Source organism: Choloepus didactylus, chromosome 15 (assembly GCF_015220235.1).
Source record: "Choloepus didactylus isolate mChoDid1 chromosome 15, mChoDid1.pri, whole genome shotgun sequence".
NCBI lineage: Eukaryota > Metazoa > Chordata > Mammalia > Pilosa > Megalonychidae > Choloepus > Choloepus didactylus.
The window spans coordinates 56,613,839-56,629,023 of NC_051321.1; the positions used below are offsets into that span (position 1 = coordinate 56,613,839).

At 38.5% G+C, this 15,185-nt stretch overlaps 1 protein-coding gene and 1 pseudogene across 2 annotated transcripts in view; one reads left to right on the plus strand and one right to left on the minus strand.

Annotated features, from left to right (window-relative positions):
• The window catches only part of MRLN (myoregulin), a 28,472-nt gene extending 13,866 nt beyond the window's left edge, over positions 1 to 14,606 (minus strand). Inside the window, exon 1 of one of the 2 annotated variants that reach the window (XM_037804991.1) lies at positions 14,479 to 14,606. The gene's annotated coding sequence lies outside the window, so the exon portion shown is untranslated. Of the gene's footprint in view, positions 1 to 12,053; positions 12,104 to 14,478 lie in introns of those variants that run through there. The other variant, XM_037804990.1, reaches the window with a different exon arrangement.
• LOC119510584 lies at positions 3,925 to 10,453 on the plus strand (annotated as a pseudogene).
• Positions 14,607 to 15,185: the final 579 nt, after the last annotated feature.

The window sequence follows — 15,185 nt, forward strand, 5'->3', positions numbered from 1 at the left end:
GATGGCCAGTCAGCAAGGTGGAGTGAGGACAGGGTGTCAGGTTTGGAGGCGATGGAAATGGGGTTTAGATCCTGACTCTGGCTGGTTTACTCCCATGGCATGTAACTGTAGATGCTACCTAATTTGTAGAACAGAGATAATAACACTTGTCTTACAGGGGTTTGGAAGGATTTTATTTGTAACCAAAGTTAAGAAGCATCTGCTACACACACTTTGATTTTAATCTCATAAACCTTTATGAGGTGGGTCATTAATATCCCTATTTCCTTAGTTGCAGAGACTGAAGCCTAGGGAGTCTGAGTAAGCTGTCCAAGGCCACACAATTAGTAAGAGGTGACCAGGGATTTGAATGGAGGTCTGTTTGGCTCCAGAGTCTTAACCTTAGCCACTGTAATACCACAGGAATTGGTGAAAATGAAAGCCGAGAGCCCACTGTGCTGCCTGATACTCCATAAATAGTGGTTAGTACGATGAAGCAGCAGAATAAAAAAGAAAGCCACTTCCCTGCAGCCCAAGAGGGATGGACTGGCTCAGATGGATGGGAGGAAGCAAATGGTCCTTAAGAGATGTAATGCCCTAGCAAGTTGAGGCTGACACAGAGACATGTGGGTGGCAGAGCATTGCTTGCCCGCCAATCCACAAGCTCCAAGGAGGCCCAGACCTGTCAGGAAGTTATTCTGTGTCTCTTCTGCTCTTTGACTGCACCTCTCATACTTTCTTTCTATGTCAACACCTATCCAGTTTGGGTCTTCCCAAGCCACCTATGGCTATGCCGCAAATATTTTAAGTAAATGTTCTGGCCCTAAAATGAACTATTTTTCTACACATAGACAAACATATCCTCTTAATCACTCAATATCAGGACTCCTGAAGGCTGAGATTTCACACTGCTACATTTCTTCCCCAAATAGGACACTGTGCATTGTCAAAAGAGGACATACATTTCTCAGTTATGACCACTTATTAAGAAATTTTCTGGAAGCAAAATAATCAAAATACTATCAACCTACTCCCTGCCAAGTTCCCCAGCCCTTTCCATGGATCACGGCTATTTTCTTACAAGGCCGGATGAACTGGCTAGAGCTCTGCCTGGGGTTGGCTCTGTGAGGCTTTCACAAGGAGCCCAAAAACAGTGGTGACATCCAGTGCTTCAAGCCGGATGAGGAAGAAGGAATTGGCCTGAAGATATTTGCTTGCATGTTAGGTTTTTATTTTTTATCTGCAGGACTCTTATCCAAATCAGTATAATCCCTAGTTGGGGGATGGGAAGTGCCAGGGAGTGTAGAATGTCTGGATGTGTTTGAGTTCTATAAACATTTGACAAAATTTTTTAAGCTGCCTTCTTGGCCTGAAACACAAGCTTCTCAGCATAAACTCACTGTGTGGCAAGTTTTTATTCTCCTTTAAGATGCAGCTTTGATTTCTGGAACCAGCTAAGGGTTGTTTGGAATCATGTTTAGTTGAGAAGTTAGATGGGTAAGCTGGAGAATAGAATTTCAAGATAAATGAAAGACTGTGACCTCCTTTGGGGCAGGAACTAATATCCCCAGAATCTAGCACAGGACTTGAAACAAAGTAGGTCCTCAGTAAACACTGGGGTGGAGGTGGAGAGAAGAATGCCGTGTGTCTTCAAGGTGCTGTTTTCCAGGACTCACAGGCACACTACTTAGGTATTACCCAAGGAGGGGGTCTGAAAAACACTGAATAAGGTAAACATTTTCCAAGAACATACAGCCTTCCAAGAGGAAGTCTGATGGATAATACCTGTTTGGGGCAAACAAATTTTGGGCATGATGGCCCCACAGAACACCTACAGTATTCTGTCTATAACTCTCATGTATCATGGAGCAAACCCATTCTGCATTTTATCAGAGTTCTCATGAAATGACTTCTTTCTCCTACTATACAGAGAGCTTAATGGCCCCTTGCTAACCTAGCACTGTGTCTGGCACACAGTAAGGATTAAATAAAAGTGATGTCATCAACATGGTGACATAAAACATCCCCTGGAAAAGTCCCTATGAGAATCAACAAATAAAAGGACAAATCTCACTTCATTAGAACCCTGGAGGATGGTGGAGACTGGAGAAGGACTCCACAATCACTGAATCAAAGAAAAAGAAAAAATAATCTCCAAGATCAGGTAAGAAATTTCTGTCCCAGATCTGTCAGCTGTAACCCCTCCCCCTCACTCAGCATTATGCATCTTGGAGTTGCAAAGGGGCAGCACAACCTGGGTCACTCCTGCCTCAAATGCAGACTATAGAGCCACTCACAGAAGCAAGTTAGAACCCCATGCGTATTCAGGCACAGGAACCCACATCTGCAGAGACCCAGGACAGAACACAAGCTGCTGAGGCATGTTGCATACAAAAGGACCCCCAGGGTTAAAAGAGAGAGAGAGAGATACTATGACAGAACTGTCAACAAGACCTGCACACAGTCAATCCAGTTTCTATTGGCTTTATCACCTAAACATAAAGTGGACTTTTCCAGAGTGACTCACCTTTGTGTATTTATCCTATCTTGCTTCCCAGGGTGGAATATCTTAACATAGAAGAAATCAGAGGCAAAAAAGCCTCTGGGAGAAGAACTGCTGGAAGGCAGGAGCTTCCCAGCACTGAAAAGTGCAAGGAAACAGGGCACTGAATGAGGGAGAGAATTTAAACAAGTAATAGGAGCTGGGGAGAAAATTCTGCACAAAACAAAATAGAACAGATCAAGATTCCCAGAGAAGGAACAGAGGAAAGAAAGCTTTATCCTGGAAATGAAACAATTACACAAAAAGTGCAATCTCAAAAATTGTACCACATATCCAGGGAAAGACTTAGATGAAGAAGATCTGAAAAAATCTGATCAGTTAAACATGGTTATTCTAAACGTCTAGAATAAGGCAGACTAAGCATCAGAGAAGATACTTAACACGAAGTCAATCAACAATAAAACCCTAGGAAAGAGAGAGAAGCTGACCTTTAGTGTAAACTCATCAAGTTAATCAGAAGCCTAGACATCAGCAAAAAATTACAAGCCATACTAAGAAACAGGAATATATGGCCCAGTCAAGGGAACAAATTAAAACTTCAGAGGAGATGCAGAATTTGGAACAACCTATCAAAGAAGTTCAAACAAATCTCCTAAATCAATTCAAGGAGATGAAGGGAAATATGGATAGAGATAAAGGACATTAGGAAGATATTATGTGAACATAAAGAAGAATTTGTAAGTATACATAGAGAAATAACAGAAATTATGGAGATGAAAGGCACAATAGAAAAGATTAAAATACATTAGAGTCATACAACAGCAGATTTGAGTAGGAAGAGAAAGAATCAGTGAGCTAGAAGACAGGACAATTGAAATCTTACAGACAGAGGACCAGATAAAGAAAAGAACAGAAAAAGTTGAGTAGTGTTTCAGGGATTAGAGTGGCAGCATGAAGCATACAAACATATGTGTCAGTGTCATGGGTGTCCCAGAAGGACAACAGAAGGGAAAGGGGGCAGAAAGGATATTTGAGGAAATAATGGCCCCAAATTTCCCAACTCTTCTAAAAGACATAAATACATTTGTCTAAGAAGTATAATGTACTCCAAACAGAGTAAATCCTAATATACTTACTGTAAGACATGTACTAATCATCAGAATGACAGAAGCCAAAGATAAAGAGAGAATTCTGAAAGCAGCAAGAGAAAATCAATTTGTCACATAGAAGGGCACGACAATAAGACGAAGTCTCCATTTCTCATCAGAAACCAGGGAGACAAGAAGACAGTGGTGTGATATATTTAAGGAACTGAAAGAGAAAAACTATCAGGCAAAAATTCATTGTCCAGCAAAACTGTCCTTCAATAATGAGTGAGAGTTTAAACTATTCACATATAAACACAAATGGAGAAAATTCATCAAAAAGAGACCTGCCAACAAGAAATACTAAAGGGAGTTCTACAGGTTGAAAAGAAAAGACAGGAGAGAATGTCTTGGAGTAGTGTGAAGAAATGAAGAGTATCAGTAAGGATAACTAAAAGGGTAAAAAAAAAAAAAAAAAAAAAAAAAGGCAACATATAAAATCCAAAGATAAAATAGTAGAAATAAGTACTGCCTTCCCAATAATAACACAATGTTAATGGATTAAAGTCCCCACAAAAGACACAGATTGGCAGAATGGATAAAAAGCATGCTCGAACTATATGTTGTTTACAAGAGACTCAACTTGTACCCAAGAAAAATATGGTTGAAAGTGAAAGGCTGGAAAAAGATATTAACCAAAAATAGCTGGGGTAACTATATTATTATCAGAATGAGGAAAACACCAGCAAAACTGAAGGGAGAAATATATTTCTCTACAATTATAGTTGGAGACTTCAATATACCACTCTCATCAATAGATGGAACGTACAGACAGAAGATGACTAAGGAAAGAGAGAACTTGAATATTATGATAAATAAAATAGACCTAACAGACATCTACAGAACTTTGCACCTCCAAACAGCAGGATGTACATTCTTTTCAAGTGCCCATGGCTTGTTCTCCAGGATAGACCATGTGTTGGATCACAAAACAAGTCTCAGTAAATTTTAAAATGTTGATATTATATACAAAGTGTCTTCTCTGACCATAATGAAGCAAAGCTGGAAATCAATAACAGGCAAAGAACTGGAAAATCCCCAAATATATGGCAGTTAAATAAAACACTCTTGAACAATCAGTAGGTCAAAGAAGAAATTGCAAGGGAAATCACAAAACATCTTGAGTCAAATGAAAACGAGAACACAACATATCAAAACTAATGGGATGCACTGAAGATAGTGCTGGGAAGGAAATTTACAGCCCTAAATGCTTACATTAAAAAAGACAGAAGTGGTAAAATCAAAGACCTAACTGCATACCTAGTGGAACTAGTAAGAACAGTAAACTAATCATAATCAAACAGAGAGAAAGAAATAACAAATATTAGACCAAAATAAATGGAATTGAGAATAAACAATACAGAGAATCACCAAAACCAAAAGTTGATTCTTTGAGACTATTAATAAAATTGACAAACCCTTAGCTAGACTGACAAAAAGGAGGGAAGACGTAAATAAATAAAATTAGAAATGAGAGGAAGATAGTACCACTGACCCCACAGAAATAAAAAAAGTACCTAAGAGGGTACTATGACCACCTGTATGCCAACAAATTAGACAACCTGGAAGAAATGGACAGATTCCTAGGAACACACAAACAACCTGCACTGACTCTAGAAGACATAGAAGATCTCAACAGACCATCTGAACAAGTAAGGAGATTGAATAGGTCATCAAAAACCTCCCAACAAAGAAAAGCCCAGGACCAGAGGCTTCACAGGTGAATTCTACCATGCATTCCAAGAAGAATTAATAACAATCCTACACAAATGCTTCCAAAAACTTAAAGAGGAGAGAATACTACCTAACTCATTCTATGAGGCCATCATACTAATACCAAAGCCAGATAAAGATACTACAAGAAAAGAAAATTAAAGACCAATTTCTCCTATGAATTTAGATGCAAAAATCTTCAAAATGCTCTCATATCAAATCCAACAGTACAAAGTATACACCATGATCAAGTGAAACCCACTTATCCCAGGTATTCAAGTGTGGTTCAACGTAAGAAAATTAATGGAATATACCACAGTAACAAAACAAAGGGGAAAAAAACACATGCCATTCTCGGTCGACGTGGAAAAGGCATTTGACAAAATTCAGAATCCTTTCCTTATAAAAACATTTAGAAAATTAGGAATAGAAGGAAACTTCCTCAACATGATAAAAGATATATATGAAAAAACTCACAGCTAACATCATACTCAGTGGTAAAAGACTGAAAGCTTTCCTTCTAAGATTTGACAGAAGACAAGGATGCCCACTGCCACCACTGTTATTCAACATTGTACTGGAAGTTCTAGCCAGAACAGTTAGGCAAAAAAAAAAGAAAGAAAAGAAAAAAAGAAAGAAAGAAAAGCCATCCAAATTGGAAAGGAAGAAGTAAAAGTTTCACTATTTGCAAATGTCATGATCTAGATTTAGAAAGTCCTGAAAAATCGAAAACAAAGCTATTAGAATTAATAAATGAATTTAGCAAAGTGGTAAGGTATAAGATCAACATACAAGTCAGTAGTGTTTCTATACACTAGTAATGAGCAAACTGAAGAGGAAAACAAGGGAAAATTACACTTACAATAGCAACTAAAAAATTAAATATCTAGGAATAAATTTATCCAAGCTTGTAAAGGACTTTTACATGGAAAACTACAAAACATTGCTAAAAGAAATCAAAGAAGATCTAAATAAATGGAAGGGCATTCGTGTTCATGGATTGGAAGACAAATGTCATTTAAGGTGTCAATTCTATCCAAAATGATTTACAGATTCTATACAATCCCAATAAATATTCCAACAGCCTGTTGTGCAGAAATGGAAAAGCCAATTATCAAATTTATTTGGAAGGGTAAGGGGCTCTGAATAGGCAAAAATTTATTGAAAAAGAAGAATGAAGTTGGAAGACTTACAATTCCTAACTTTAAAGCATATTACAAAGTTACAGTGGTCAAAACAGGATGGTACTGGCAGAAAGATAGATATATTGACCAATGGAATTGAATCTACAGTTCAGAAATAGACCCTCACACCTATGGCCAAGTGATTTTTTACAATGTTGCTAAGTCAAATCAGCTGAGAAACAATATCTTTTCAATAAACGGTGTTGGGAATAGCCATATGCAAAAGAATGAAAGAGGACCTCTATCTCATAAAATTAACTCAAAATGGATTGAAGTCCTAAATATAAGTACCAGAACTATAAAACTCCTAGAAGAAAACATAGGAATCATCTTCAAGATCCTGTGTTAGGCAATAGTTTCTTAGACTTGACATCCAGAGCACAAGAAATGAAAGACAAAAGAGATAAATGAGACCTCCTCAAAATTAAAAGAATGTGCATCAAAGGACTTCACCACAAAAATGAAATGACAACCTCTTCAATGGGAGAAAATATTTGGATAAGGATTTAATATCCAGAACATGTAAAGAAATCCTACAACTCAACAATAAAAGGACAAACCAATTTAAAAATGGGCAAAAGACTTGAAGAGACATTTCTCCAAAGAGGAAATTCAAATGGCTAGAGTATATGAAAAGGTCACTAGTTATTAGGGAAATGCAAATCAAAGCCATAATGAGATGCCATTTCACATTCACTACACTAGTATGACCACTATTTAAAAAACAGGAAACTCCAAGTGTTGGAGAGGATGTGGAGAAATAGGAACACTCATTCATTGCTGGTGGGAAGATAAATTGGTGCATTCCCCATGGAAGACAGTTTGGCAGTTCCTCAAGAAGCTAAGTATAGAATTACCATATGTCCTGGCAATCCCTCTACTAGGTATATATCCAAAAGAATTGAAAGCACAGACTCAAACAGATGTTTGCACACCAATGTTCATAGCAGCATTATTCACAATTGCCAAAAGGTGGAAGCAACCCAAATGTCCATCAACTGATGAATGGATAACAAAAGGTGGTATAAACATATAATGGAATATTATTCAGCTTTAAAAAGGAATTTAGTCCTTATACATGTGACAACAGGAATGAACCTTGAAGATATTATGCCAAGGGAAATAAGCCAGACACAAAAAGACAAATATTACATGATCTCACTGATATGAAATAATTAGAATAAGCAAACTCATAGAGTTAGAATCTAGAATATCGGTTACCAGAGGTTGGGTTGGGGGGGTAGGGAATGGGGAGTTATGCTTAATTTGTACAGAATTTCTATTCAGATTGACTGTAAAGTTTTGGAAATGGATTGTGGTGATGGTAGCACAACATTGTGAGTAATTAACAGCACTGAATTATATATGTGATTGTAGTTAAAGGGGGAAGTTTAAGGGCATATATATGCAACTAGAATTAAAGTTAAAGGACAAAACATAGGACTGTACAACACAGTGAATCCTAGTGTAATTGATGGACTACAGTTAATAGTAAGTATAAAATTTTTCTTTCATGAATTATAACAAAGGTACCACACTAATGCAAGGTGTTAACAATAGAGTAGTACATGGGGAAAATACACCTAATGTAAACTATAGACTATGGTTAATAGTACAATTTTAATATTCTTTCATCAATTGTAACAATGGTACCACACTAATGCAAAGTGTTTACAATGGGGGAGGAGGGTATATGGGAACGCTGTAATTTTTACATGTTTTTTCTGTAAACCTCTAACTTCTCTAATTAAAAAAATTTTTTTAAACATTATGGTATAATTTATGCAAAACTGCAGGACTGTATATGCAATAAAAATCTGAAAAGAATCTTTACCAAGTATGAAGTGAGGTCAAAATAAAAGAATTAAATAAATGTTTGCAGAATAAAAGCTTGCAGAGGAAAACAAACATCCCACCTCATCTCCTGAGTTAGAACGTATTTGTTTCCAGGGCTGCCATAACAAAGCACCACAGATTGGGTGGCTTCAGTAATAGAAATTTATTCTCCCACAGTTCTGGGGGCCAAAAGTCAAACACGGAGGTGTCAGCAGGGCTGTCCTCCTTCTGAAGGAGCTAGGGAAGCTTCTGGTGGTCCCAGACACAAGTCCCAACTCGGCCTCCATCTTCACATGCCCGACTTTCATGGGGCATCTCTGTGTCTCCCTGTGTCTTCAACTGTCCCTCTCCCTACAAGGATATCAGTCACTGGATTTAGGGTCTATCCTACTCCAAAATGACTTCACCTTAATTTGATTGCATCTATTTCCTTACTTATTTCCAAGTAAGGTTGTGTTCACAGGAACAAAGGATTAGGAAGGGAACCTTTCTTTGGGGATGGAGTACAATTCAACCCACAACATAGGGTGACACACTTTGGGAAGCAGGGACTCTCTGAGAAACCCTCCCTCTGTGCTATCCAGGCACACAGAATAGATTTTAGTGTAGCAAGGAGGGAAACTTGTCCTTTGGAATCATAGACGCCAATAAAAGAGAAAAATTAGAACTCTGCCTATAATAGAGAAATTAAGTTGAAGGAAGTAATAGGTTATACTTTGAAATTGTGTTGAGGGTCCCTTTCATCATCAGTCTTAGGTGTAGCCTTAATGCCCTGAATTGCTAACAATGTACCATTCTACAATCCATCCATCCTCAGCATTTGCATGGCTTATGCCATCCTAAAGATAAAATTATTAAAAGCAGTAATAAGCCAAATATTGTGTCTACAGTTTAAGTTAATATTTCTCATCAAAGTTCAATTGGAGGCTCTAGATTTGAATTTAAGCTGAGAGATGACAGGAAGACCCAGGAAAAAGTCAAATGAAGAACTTTAAAAAGAACATTAAACTATCAGTCACTATACTTGGCCATTTATGTACAGTATGAGTAAGCCCCATCACCCTATAAAATAGGATATTACTCTCATTTCACAAATGAGGAAACTGAGGCTCAGAGAAGTTGAGTAATTTCTTAAGGTCACAACTTGTAAGTGGTCCAAGCCAGAGCTCCACACCAGGCCCACATCTATCTCCCTCCAGTGTACCATGAGGCCCCCCCACCCCTTACACCTCTTATTTAGAAACCTGATGAACGTGTCGAGGACTGAACATATGTTCAGTATTATTATTCAACTGTAAAAAGAAATAACCTTCTGATACATGCAAAGACATGGATGAACCTTGAAGACAACATGTTGGTGAAATAGCCCAGACACAAAAGAACAACACTGTATGATGCCAATGTCACTGGTATGAAAGAATAAGCAAATTCACTGAGTCAGAAACTAGAACACAGGTTACCAGGGGCTGGGGTGATAGGGAATGGGGAGTTAATGCTTAATGGGTGCAGAGTTTCTGCTTGGGGTGATGGAAAAGTATTGGTATAGGACTGTACAACACAAACAGTGAGCCCTAATGTAACTTATGGACTATAGTCAATAGCATAATTTTGATAATATTGTTTTAGAAATGGTAACAAAGGTGCCACACTAACAAAAGTGTTAATAATAGGGAAAACCAGGTGTTGGGGGACATATGGAAACTCTGTATTTTCTGCTTGATTTTTCTGTAAAACAACTTCTTTAATTAAAAATATGGGTAGAGTGGAAGCTCAAGACGTGTCGTCGGTAGTGGAAGATTCTTGAACCAGTCATGTCAACCGATACAGATGTTTCCCTATCTTCATATGATGAAGATCAGGGATCTAAACTTACCGAAAAGCTAAAGAGGCACCATTTGTCCCGATTGGGATGGCAGGTTTTGCAGCAATTGTTGCATATGGATTATAGAAATTGAAGAGCAGGGGAAATACTAAAATGTCCGTTCACCTGATTCACATGCGTGTGGCAGCCCAAGGCTTTGTTGTGGGAGCAATGACTCTTGGTATGGGCTATTCCTTGTATCAGGAATACTGGGCAAAACCTGAACTTTAAAAGAAGAGGTGCTGTCGTGTTATCTTGGTGTTCATGGTATTTGTTTTATTTAAACACCTCAAATTAAGGTTACACATACATGCTGAAAATAAAACATTTGAGTAGGTTCAGATTACAACATGGTATTTTGAATATTGGCTTCCTTTCTTTCGGGCTTGATTTGCTTGGTGACGAAATTATTGGTGACAAGTTCACTAACTAGGTCATTCAGGGAAGTCAAGTTAGCACAAAAGAAACATGTCATCCAAATTCTCTTGATAATGGTAAAATGTCCACATTCTTAAACTCTCATGATGAAATTAGTTCTAAAAAGGACAGCAGGCCAACCCTGAAGTACTTCGAGTTGCTACAGAATATCACATTGTCTGGTTGTTATGTGCTATTTACCCCAATCAATTTTTTTCTGCCCACCTTCTAAACTTGTCTAGTGTCTTGGTGTACAGGGCTGGTTTAGTCTCAAAGAACTCAGAAAAGTGCATGGACTATAACATTGTAATGCCTCCTACAACTGAAAATGTGTGTGTGTGTGTATGTGTTTAAGCTAAACCTAAAAACCTGGTAACAGAGCTGCTTACAAGTAGTATTTGTTGTAGAATCGTATTTATAAATAAACATGAGGATAACTTAATTATGGATTCTAGTTTAGTTTTGTAAGATTCAAAAATGTTAAACAAAATATATTACCGGTGTTTTGTATTTACGAGCAAGTTGGCTTGGCCAGGCATTATACACAAACGTGACATACTACAGAACGCTTTGTTGCACTTGTGAAATTCTCTTGTCTGACTTTACATTCCATGGTGATAACATGGTAAACATATTGTTATTAAAGTGAGTAAACCCCCCCCAAAAAAAAAATGGGTAAAGTTTTTAAAAATACAGTTAACTAACTTTGTATGCATCCTCCCTACCCACCCCCACTCCACCCCCCAAAAAAGAACTGTATTATTCCATGGTCCTGAAGGACTCTGCTCATGAGGATTGAGCAGGGCATTGGCATTTCTGGGCTTCAGGGTCCTCCTTCTCCAGACAGAAAACACAGTGACCTACTTTGCAGGACTCTCAGGAGCAGCCATTAAAAAGAGAGCTGCAAAGAAAAGCTCTGGCTGAGAAACAAGAAAGCAATGGATTTGCGAAACAAGGTGGTGCCTCTCTGATCCAAACCTCAAACATGGCAAACTAACAAGGGCCCTCATTGCCCATCCAACTCTCCCCTACATATATTTTACATATGTGAAAGTTCTCTTTGAAATCACTGGAACTCAATTTGGAGAAGAAACACAGGGAGATGAGAGTCTTAAACTGCAGACACAGGGCTTGGTCAAGTAATTTACATATTATTAATCCCTTGCTTCTCCTCCTGCCTTTATTTAGTCAGAAGGAAATGAAAGGAGTGCAATTCTAATTCATTAATCTATCTTATAATCAGCCTTATAAAAATTGGAGAGATGTTGAAATGCAGAGGGGAAAGAGGCTTTGTGGTCTCTGTAAGTTTTAGCATACTATATTCTCCCTCTACCAGAAGCAAACAAGGGTTGTGCTAAGATTTCCTCCTCTGTCAGCATTTAAAAATGTCATGTGTTTTAAAAATCAAAACTTACCTTTTAGGGGTTCAATAAGAGAAGTCCAAAGTCAAGGCAGTGAGCACAACAGATCTCTCTCTTTTGTGAAAAACACCATATGCTCTTAGATAGATCAGGAGACTAACTGGGCTGTTATTAATAACTGGCTTAGAGCTTTATGAAGAAACATGAGCCAGAATGTCATGGGAGGAGGCAAGTGGAAAGGAATTGACAGACACAAGTGGAAAAAATTATAACAAAAATATATTTATATCAACACAGGAGCTCAAATAGCCCATGAGGAGGGGATCAGCTTCTCCACAATCAATAGAACCTCATGCCAGGTGTTTTAAGAGTTTAACAGTCAACTAAAAAACAATACCTTTAATGGTTTTTTCCTTAGACTTTTTATTTTGAAATAATTTCAAACTACTTGTAATGTTTTACTCTCTTGAAAAATGGCATGACTTAAATTTTATACTATCCTTTGTTCTTCCGAGCAATTCTTTTCCATGTTTATATGAATCTCCTTCAAATTTATACATATTTCCTTGCTTACTATGACTTCTCTCTGTTTTTAAATACATAAACAAGTGTATTTTCAAACGTACATTACCAGGCTTTGGAAGCTTGTTTAGCTGTGAGAATATTGGTCTCCCTTCCTTGAGGATATTACAACAATTCTTGGGAAAACATTTGTTGGGGGAGGGTAGTGGGGGGGGGTGGCATGGCCCTTGAGATTTTATCATACATAAGAGGGAACCTGTAGGATTGAGGTGGTAAGAACAGAGGTGTAACAATAACTTGTATTCTGGCTTATACCACTCTTCTTTTTTGGAAAGTCAAATTTCAAAAAATTCCAGGTCTGTGCCTTCCTATGCCCCCAAAAATTAACTTCAAATTGTTCAGACTATTAACTGATGATGACCCAAATTAGATTAAACACTGGCCCTGTCTGTCCGAATGGTAAAAGAAAATTGACAATTAAGCAAAAGTTATTGAAATATATGAAGATGGAAATTGAAGAGAGTAAATGCTTGTTAAATCATTTCACTCTTAAGGCTCCAACTGTCTGTCACCTTGGCTGAGGTCTTGTAACTGTTCCCTGTTCAGAAGCAAACTAAACCCGGGGAGGGCGGGAAACACCTCGTTATAAACCTCAAACAATGAAGTGTTACCTGCTGAGGCAATTGTTAAAAAGCGAAACTAATAAACCAGTGGCCACCAGTTTAATGGATGGATAAGACGAGGTAAAGTCGAGTTCAGGGTTTTCAAGGTTTGTTGGTTTTTTTTTTTAAATTTGCATCAGTTTTTAAAATTTGGGTACCCACTGAATATATGTATATCTTTATTTGTAGAGCATACCCATGTACTATTATAAAGGTATTATATATATCATAAAGAATAATTAGAAATTTTAAAAATGAAATTAAAACATAAATAGAAGTTCTAATATTGTGACACCACACTCTCGGTTTGTCATCTTTACAATCCCTAGGGCATGAGCATCCCACTCTGGGGACCCTGGGGAGTGGCTGAGAATCCTAGCCTCCACCGCTTAGCACCTATGTGGCTACCTATGTGGCATTGGTCATATTATTTACTCTCCTTGTGCCTCAGTTTATTCACCTATAAAATGGGGATTCAAACCTCCACCCACCTCGTCAGGTTATTTTGAGGATTAAGTGATGTAGGCATGCTAAGTCCTCAATGTGGTGTCAGGAACATAAAAACAATAACTCATAGTCACTAAGGCCTTAAGAGTGAGGATGGGGAACAAATGACTTCAAAAGAGCACTCCTTCAAAACCCCATGACTCAGAAACTTGCTGTCAGGGTAAAAGTTGGGAGACGACGAGGAAGCAGTTGTGTGTGTGTGTGTGGGGGGGGGGGGGATGATGTTTACCTGAGTCCTGTGCTCCTGAAAACAGCAAATGTCAAGAAATCTCCCCCACCCCACTGGTTTGTGTTCTGGGAAATGGCTTACTGCAAAGAACCGCCACTTCTATGGCTTAAAGAAGACTCATGGATAACGCCTTGTTTACCCAGGTCAAGGCCAGACACAGACCCTCCGAATTCCCATTCTTTGTCTCATAAATGGTTAGCTGAACTGTTTGTCCTTCCTGACCAATCTGGACAAAATACCTGCTAACTTGACCAAATTTTAGTCAGGCTTCTCTTCACCCCACAGGCCCCTGACTTTTGGCCCATCTTCAGCTTGAGCCAGCATCAAAATGCAAACAGCCCCTCCTTAATGACTCCTCGTGACCACAAAGAAAGACATTCCCTGATCAGCTGCCTGATCTCAACACCCACTCATCCCACTCCTGACACCCAGTTCTTTTTAGCCTTGTTTACTCCTCCATATAAAAGAAACACACTTTCGGTCTGGACCTTTGAGATGCTTGTGGTCAAAGCTCCCCGCCCTTATTGCAATAGTCCTTTTGAATAAGGACTCTCCTTACCTTGGTCTGGATTTGTTTCTTTGAGTTTTCTGGTGCTGTCTCTCAGTTGGGAGTGGACCGCCCTTCAGACCCTGCTGTCTTCACCCAGGTATTCTCAGGCCGTTTGTGTCCTTCCTGGCTGGGAATATTAGGTTCCATAGTGGTGAGCCACACTCATAATCCAGTGCTCCAGATTCTGTCTGTAGTAGCGTGGTAAGGAGTTGATTATTTCAGGCAAAGAATTTTCTTTAGCTCTTCTGTGCAGCCTCTTCTGTTATTCCTTGTTCCCGCAGTAAGGGTTGCACGAGAAAGTTCTCTCAGCTCCTCAACTGAGGATTGCACAATGGGAGCTTCTTTGGACAAGGATTACACAAGGAGTATTCAGGCAGAACTGATTCCTGTATCCTTTGAGATCTTATCTCTGAATTAATTATTTAATCCCATAGATGACTCTCTTTCTATTGAGTGACCTCCCTCCTATTCTACTGATGACATACTTTGCCATTATGGTACTAATTCAGTTTTGCATCTTCAGCAATGGTAACGTTTTACTAAAGATATTTGGAACTTCAGTGGCCTCTTTGGGAAACTTGGGAAGTCCCCAAACTGGCTTATCTCCCTTCCCATGACTTCTTGCTTCTTCCTCCTTTTCACCATTTTCAACCCTCTCTTCAGTTCCCTTGAATCCTATGATCTGTTCCCCATCAACAACTGTACCTCCTCCACCA